Source organism: Cyprinus carpio, chromosome A24 (genome assembly GCF_018340385.1).
Source record: "Cyprinus carpio isolate SPL01 chromosome A24, ASM1834038v1, whole genome shotgun sequence".
NCBI lineage: Eukaryota > Metazoa > Chordata > Actinopteri > Cypriniformes > Cyprinidae > Cyprinus > Cyprinus carpio.
In genome coordinates, this window is record NC_056595.1 from 8,983,424 (window position 1) to 8,991,623 (window position 8,200).

An 8,200-nucleotide genomic window follows, 5' to 3' on the forward strand; every position below is an offset into this window, starting at 1 on the left:
GCAGATTTAAGTTTCTGCTTGTAGGTTGGTATAAGATGAACCAGACAGTGATCAGGCGTGCTCGTGGAACAGAGTGATATGGATCCTTTATTGTGGTGTAACAGTGATCCAATATGTTTCTGTCTCTGGTGGGACATGTAACATGCTGTCTGTATTTTGGCAGTTCACGGGAGTGATTGGCTTTATTAAAGTCCCCAAGAATGATAAAAACAGAGTCCGGGTGTTGTTGTTCTGTCTCTGTGATCTGATCAGTGAGCTTCTGTAAAGCCAGGCTTACGTGCGCTTGTGGAGGGATGTAAACACTCACTAGAATGAACGAGTGAAAGTCCCATGGCAAATAGAATGGATGTTTGTTTTTACACACTGCGGCAACTGCAGTGAAGCCAGTATTTGTATCTGTATCAATCACAAAATTATTTGTATCTGTGTTCTGATAAAACCAGAAGTAGGCAGAGCTTGAACCAGAACTTCGTACAGTATTTGATAAGACCGTTGTGTTTATGGTTTTACAGCCTATCTTTTTTCGTAGTTATCACTTAACAAATATGCAGTTTAACTGATTTTTTTTTTTTATGATTATAACATTTAGCCTATTTAAATATCTTCTAACAGTCTGAGCCGATTTCCTTGTATAGGCAGTGCTTCGAGATGTAGTGCAGTTGTGCTTCGGGTAACGCGAGTTCGAATCCCAGATTGGGGACCTTTCGTGATACAATAAATAGATATTTAAGTATCTAAATTAAAACAGTAAGGGTTCCTACGCAATTTATAAATATGGAAATTGATTTAAGTCATTTCCGGGAAATGGATGGAAAGAGGCAAATGTAACACTGCTATTTTATTTGCACTTATTTCATTCATAAACTCATTTAGCTACTTCACACACTTGTTACTGCATTGTAATTTTAGAGGATTATCTAAAACAACATGAATTCCTTTGGCTCACCGGTTCCTGTGGAGTTTAACAAAGTATTTCACTTAAGTAATTTGCAGGTCTGGAAAACCTATGGGGGAAAAAAAGAGAACAGAGTATAGAAAAAATATTTAGACTATTTGCCCTATTCAGTGTTGTAAAATATAAAATTAATAATTTCTAAAAAAATTCATCAATTCAATCATACAAGTAGGAAGATTTTATGACAAATATCTAGTGAATTAATTAATTCAAGGCTAACATTTCATTACGCAGAACTATTTAAACAAGTCTTTTTTGAACTCCACTAAACAAATGTGCATGTGCCACGCAAACCAGCAACAGTTAAGGATGCAAATATGTAGGCCTAGTAGAAAATCTATCTGTATTTAAGTTGATTATTAGCCTATACTCTTAACAGAGAGCTGGGGCAAGTTCAAGCTCAAACCGGCGCACAACATTTTGCTACGGTTTCCGAATTGAATGACACGTTTCCTTGAAACTGTGTGCAACAGTGTTTGAGATACGTTTTCTCTTGTTTGGTGGGTGTGTCAAAAATGTCAGCCCAGTCAACAGCAACATGAATATAAACCATGCGGTTAAGGCAAAATAAACTGAAATAATAAGAGCACAAGTATAGATCTGGAACTTCTTTAAGTCTGTCTAAATATCATTTTGTAATTGCAATGTCTTCTGGTCCATATCCTTTCCGAAGGTGTGCTAGACACTGATTAATAATGTAACATACTATACATATTTATATATTTTGCTATTGTATTTTTGAGTAACAGTTTCATAAACTTTTCTATACTCCTCCGATTTTATAATGGTAAATATTACAATATCATAGCACAACAGTGATCAGCAATAATGATAAGCCTAATAATCACAATAAAAACAATAAGGTCATATAAATCATAACACAGTTCCGGAGGTAAGAAGTGGATTATCCTTCACCTGATATGTTTGTCTTTTCATCCTGAAATGTGAGGCAAATTTTGGATCACAATAATTAGGAACCACAATTTTCAAAAATCTGTTCACTGGATTGGGATGTTCTCTTTTATTCTAGACGGAAAGGGCAGTGACTCTAACATCGGGCATATTTTCCAGTATTAAATACGTATTTATACTGATTTTATCAGGCTCCAAAAATTCTTCAAAAAGAACACAAAGAATGGCCTTCTCAGCTGCCATACTGTAGTTGAACTCTTGCGTCATCAGAACAGGGTGTTCAACGCACCATCATTTCCGAGTAAGAACCCTTTGTACCATTTTGCCGGGGCTGAACACAGCCCTGGTTTGGTTTTTTACGAGATGGAAATGCACAGAGACAGCAACGCGGCTGTTTGATTGGCAATCACGCTGTGCTTATTTATTCGTGTATCATATCGTAGCCTATAAGGTTTAAATCATTGCCTTTTATATATACACAAATAGTAGAACTCGTATGATGTAAATTTTTAAGTAATATTAGGCCTACTCTTCCCAAGCTCTGATTTCTGAGAGATCCACAGAGTGGCAACAGCAATGCAGTGTGTGATTTGCGCTCTTTTCATTCATAGAGTTTACGTTCATTCACTTCACACACTCATTGAGTGAATTAAGAGGTTTGTAAAACATTGCACTGATCCCCTGGCTCACCTGTGAATCTAGCAAACACCAGACTGTGCTGCAGCCTCTCAGCCAAATATTCAGGCAGAATTACTTGTTATCCGTTATTCGTTTTTGAAGCCTTTATTAGAGCTGTAGTCAAGTCCAGCTTTGTCGAGTCCAAGTCAAGTCCAAAAGTTTCGAGTCCAAGTCAAGACCAAGTCCAAAGAGGTTCGAGTCCAAGTCAAGTCCAAAAGTTTCGAGTCCAAGTCAAGACCGAGTCCAAATGAGAGAAAAAAAAGGATCCTCTTCAAGACCACATACCTAACTTATGTATGTGATGCGAGAGACAGCATATTTCCTATTCTAAGAAAATAATTTTACATTATTATTTGTAATGATCAAAAAGCATGTGCAAAGTAACAACTCTGTAGGACAGGGGTCTCCAAACTAGATCCTGGAGGGCAAGTGCCCTGCAGACTTTAGCTCCAACTGGCCTTAACACTATCTGGAAGTTTTTAGTGTGTCTAGTAAGAGCTTGATTAGCTGGTTCAAGTGTGTTTAATAAGGGTTGGAGCTAAACTCTAACGGACACTGGCCCTCTAGGACCAAGTTTGGAGCTGTAATGTCAAATTATTTTTATGTACTTTATTTACATTTTATTTACTTTATAATGCTGCTGTTGCCGACATTATGTCTATGGTCAAAAATGTAAATGAATGATGCCTTGGCACAGCACACACACGCAAAGCTCGGGATATGACAAATGCGCGCAGTTAAGGCTAAGGGATATGTTTGGCTCTACTGGGCATGCGCACATACTGTTGATGTTGAGGATTTTTGTCATACTGTACAAGGGCTTGTCGGAATCAATCGACTACTCGAGCATGTATTAACCATATTGCATACAAAGAGTTTGCAAGTGCGTGAATTTTAGGATTACAATATTGCGTGGAGCTGTTACTTTCTATGACCTTATCTATGTTGCATGTAAAAATAAAATATGTAATGTAATAATTAGGGGTGTGCCTAAAGCCTAATACCTTATTCGGAATTGGCATGGATAATGGTTTCAAAAACGAATAACGGACAAGGAATAATTCTGCCTGAATAATCGGCTGAAGCTGGCACAGTCCGGTGTTTGCTAGATAACAGCTGAGTCATGTGATCAGCGCAATAGTATACACAGACCTCTAAAGTCACTGGTGTGAAGTGAATTAATGTAAACTTTATGAGTGAAAAGAGCGCAAATCAAACACCGCATTGCTGTTGCCTCTCCGTGCATCTCTCAGAAATCAGAGCTTGGCAGGAGTAATATCACCTATAATAATACATCATACACTGTAAAATGTAATAAGTTGAGTTAACTTAAAGTGAGGAAACCGATTGCCTTAAATTTATAAGTAAAGAAATGCATTACTTTTAAGTTGGTTAAACTAAATAGTATTTGTAAACTAAACTTATTCATTAAGTATAGTATTCAATTTAAGTTGGCAAAACTAAATAGTATTTGTAGACTAAACTTAATTATCAAGTACAATTAAGTACTGGTGACTCAAAAGCATTAGTTGAGGTTACTTATTATTAGTGTTCACTTTACTAGTAAATATAAGGAAACCGATTGCCTCACATTTTTAAGTAAGCTAAACTAACAAAAACGAGTAAAGCAAAAAATGAACTGTTGTCAAAACATTAATTTTATTGTAACAGTGTACAAATTTTTTCTCTTTAAAGCATTTTTAAAAACAAAGGGTTGGTGGTGAGTGATTAAAACAACCAATAATTCAACCCTACAATAAAACATTTGTGTTGCTGCAAACACAGATAACTGATTAAAACAGTAATTTTTGTTGTGGGTATAGGGATTTGTTACCCATCAACCTGGATACAGCACCCAAAATGCAAATATAGACCTAAGACAGTCTTGTTTCTGCTTTTACAAACATATGAAAAACAAGTGTAGTTACTGCAGTTTTGGTTTTTGTATCCAGGCTGACAGCTGACTAAAAACTCACAAATTACGGCAGAATTGAGGCAATTATGGTTTTGCTTTTTCTAGGATTTGTATCCAGGATGACAGAATTATACACCCAAAGTGTAAAAACCTACAACGACCTACAACAGTCTTGTTTCTGCCATCAGCTCAAATCTGATTAAAACAGATGTTTTTTTTTTTTTTTAGTTGTGGGTATAGGGATTTGTTTTAATCTGTCACCCATCAACCTGGATACAACACCCAAAATGCAACAATAGACAAATCTTTCTGTAATTACTAACATAAACATCTTGACTAAAAGTTTTGGTTTTGCATCCAGGTTGGTAGGTGTCTGATTAAAACTATCAAAAAAATTAATTAACAGACATACTGCAACACGGTCTTGTTTCTGCCATCAGAAACACAAAGAACACATTTTGACCAAAACATCCAAGTTATGCAGCAATTACAGTTTTGTTTTTCTAGGATTTGTACACAAGTTACTGGATGACTAAAAAAAAAAAAAAAAAAAAAAAAAAAATGCAACAGACGTACAGTAACAAGTCCTTGTTTCTGCAAACACTAAACATTTTAAATAAAACAGATTTGTTTTAGTCACCCATCAACCTGGATAAAACACCCAAAGTGCAACAACAGACCTACAATAACATGGTCTTTTTCTGCCATCAAGAAGCATAAAACAAAAACGGATTAAAACATCAAGGTTAAGTTGTATTGAGATTTTTAATCAGTCACCCATCAATCTGGATACAACACCCAAAATGCAACAATAGAACTAAGATAGGCTTGTTTCTGCTATTAAAAACATAATGAACAAATTCTTAAGCTGTGAAGGGTACTCCATATTTAAAGCATAGATCAGCCCAAAAACAAATCAAATGGAATGTGGAACATTCACAAGTCCATCCATTGTTATAACACCCTCCAAAATTATTGCTGTATCAGTGACCTCCAATGGCAAACCTTGTGGAGACATCAGGCTGTCCTCTGGCACCACAGTGAGAATTCCTATCGATACTTGAGGTGCATCAATATCAATGTCCTAAGAAACAAAGACAAGCAATATTAAAATACATTCTTATATTGCAAAGGCAAACAAGTGCATGTTCGTTTTAAAAATTTAAACTGCTTAAGGTGCTGTTACTAGTTCTTGAAGTAACATTTAAATTTGTAACAGGGCTTCAGTGGGAATTGTCAGTGATAATTTGGACCTTTTCAGCAAAGGCATCAGTGAACTATTTAATAGCAGTCTTTTTAGTAAAACAGTTACATCCATCCCATGATCAGTTTGGTTTCAAACATTCCTCAAAATATCTGTGTTCATCAGAACAAATTCATTTATACAGGTCTGTAACAAAATGAGATCCTTTCCCTATCCTTGTAATGTTTAACTTATTATTTAACACTAATTATTGGTCATCGAAAGGCGTTTGTTTTTGTTGTTACTGCTGAAACCGTCTATACCAGCAGAGAGTGAGGTGATAGGGTGGAGAACGGATGCTGCTAAAACTGTCACGGGACTAGGGCTGGGCGATATATCGAACGATATGATCACGCGCATCTAGTCAGTAAATCTGGTTCCCGCTAAATCACCATCACCTGCTTTCAAATGGAGCGCCATTTAATAGACAGAGCTGTAGATCACTGACAGCCTACGCAATATCGCGTTCATTATCGCTTATGAATCGCCTTCGATAATGAACGTGATATTGCGTAGCTTGTCAGTGAACTACGGCTCTGTCTATTAAATGCCGCTCCATTTGAAAGCAGGTGATGGCGATTTACCACTAACCAGGGAACCGGCTTTACTGACGAAATGCGCGTGACAATCACATGCGATATATATCGCCCAGCCCTACACAGGACATAGGTAAGGAATGGCTATATACAGAGACCTCTTTGCGCTGAGTAGTTGGATTGAAATTGGATTGGAAAAAATTCAAAACACTATTCTATATGAGATTTTTATAGTTTGAAAACAGTTCCATCCACATTTTAAGATTTATTTGATCAAATGTTACGGAAAACAAAGTATATATTTTACTTGCATTTTATTTATCTTCTATGTACTTTATATAAGATCTCTAGAATAGACGTAATGCTGACAAAAATTGGGACATCTTTCTTGTAGCACTTTTTACAGATATTAAATTAGAAGAATACTTACAGCATGTTTTGAAGTCTGTAGTGTCTTCCCCAAGAAGGACAGCAAGACCACAGAGAACTGCTGTCCGTCGAGCAGTGACATCAGTGATGTTCTAACAAATAATACATAAAACATCAAGATCAACAGTGAAAACAGATCACTTTAAAGTTGACAAATGGACTTACAATATTGTTAAAAACAAACAAAAAAAAAACACTTACTGCAGACTTCATTTGCATTAGATACTCTGAGAGCTTTTTTCCTGCTGTGCCTTTCTTTGATTCGAAAACTTCCAGAAAACGAGAAGTATGTTTATCAAGGGCTGAGAAGAATTCTTGCTTGAGGTTTTTGCTTGTGATCTGGTTGAACTCAGCAATAATCTGCGAAAAGAGGAGAACAAAAGAAACAACACATTAAGTCTTAAAACATTTTTACATGCCCTAGATAAAATGTCTTAATTACCTGACTTTCCCTTTAGAGTGCTGGCCATCTTTGTAAAGTCTCTTTTACTGAAGGCTCCTTTTCAACCTACTCTTTTCTTCTTAGCGAAAAAGTTATGTCCATGTACTGTGCTAGCAGTATAGAACTTGGATGTTGTTTCTTCATTTCCTCCACAATTTCTAATCGTTTTGATTCCATGCTGCTTTCATTTTCACCAGAAGGCATATTGGGTAGAAAATTGATCTCGATTAGTTTGAATCGATTCTTTGCCGATAACTGAAAACACAACAGAGAAAGACGATCTAAATTGGCTCACGAATTACTAATTTGTCCAGTATATGGTCTGAAGGCACGTGAGGTGTTTAAAATCAGAATGAGTTTTTAGTCTTAAGAAAAAAACAATGTCGCTTAGACACACGTGCTTGCAGAATAAATAACCTCACATATTATTGTATTTTAGAACAGAAGGCAAAAATCCTGTATACTATGCTCAAATGTTCAATTGCGGGTATGAGTAAAGTTACACGTGTAAAGAGCTTCACTCATCCATCACTAATCTGAAGCTAGACTATTACCAATTATTACCAACGTCATCCATCGATTTTATATCAACATATTAACAAAATAATACTGTTTATAAACTTTGATTGGTATATTGTTATTTTGGAATGAAAATGTGGCAGTTAAACTGTAAAAAAAAAAAATTACACTCACCTCATCATGCTCTTATCCAGCCATGTGCAAATTAACGAACCTGCTATCTGAAGCAAGTAAATACGCATGTGCAGTCTTCTTCTTCCTCTTCGTCCAATTAATGGCCTCTCACTCCTTTGGAGTATTACCGCCACCTACTGTATATCTGGTGCATTCACAATACTTAAACTTTTAAGTTTAGCTAAATGAACAAGTTGAGTTTAAGCACTTTGTGTGGGGAAAAAGTTGGAATTACTTAGTTAAACTAAGTAATGTCAACAAACTTAATAAAATAAGTTAAGTTTACTTAATCATTTTAGTAAGCTCAGCAATTACATTTTACAGTGTACACGTTATATTATTTGTATATATTTAAAAGGCAATGATTTAAACCTTAGGCTACGATATGATACGAATG

At 35.8% G+C, this 8,200-nt stretch overlaps 1 long non-coding RNA gene across 1 annotated transcript; it reads right to left on the reverse strand.

Annotated features, from left to right (window-relative positions):
* Window positions 1–5,206: 5,206 nt before the first annotated feature.
* On the reverse strand, window positions 5,207–7,908 carry LOC109097027. The gene is made up of 5 exons (XR_002019045.2): window positions 7,804–7,908; window positions 7,111–7,365; window positions 6,870–7,028; window positions 6,670–6,760; window positions 5,207–5,544 (listed from the first exon to the last, which is right to left on the reverse strand). It is a non-coding gene; the product is annotated as an uncharacterized LOC109097027 (long non-coding RNA).
* Between the last annotated feature and the right edge of the window lie 292 nt (window positions 7,909–8,200).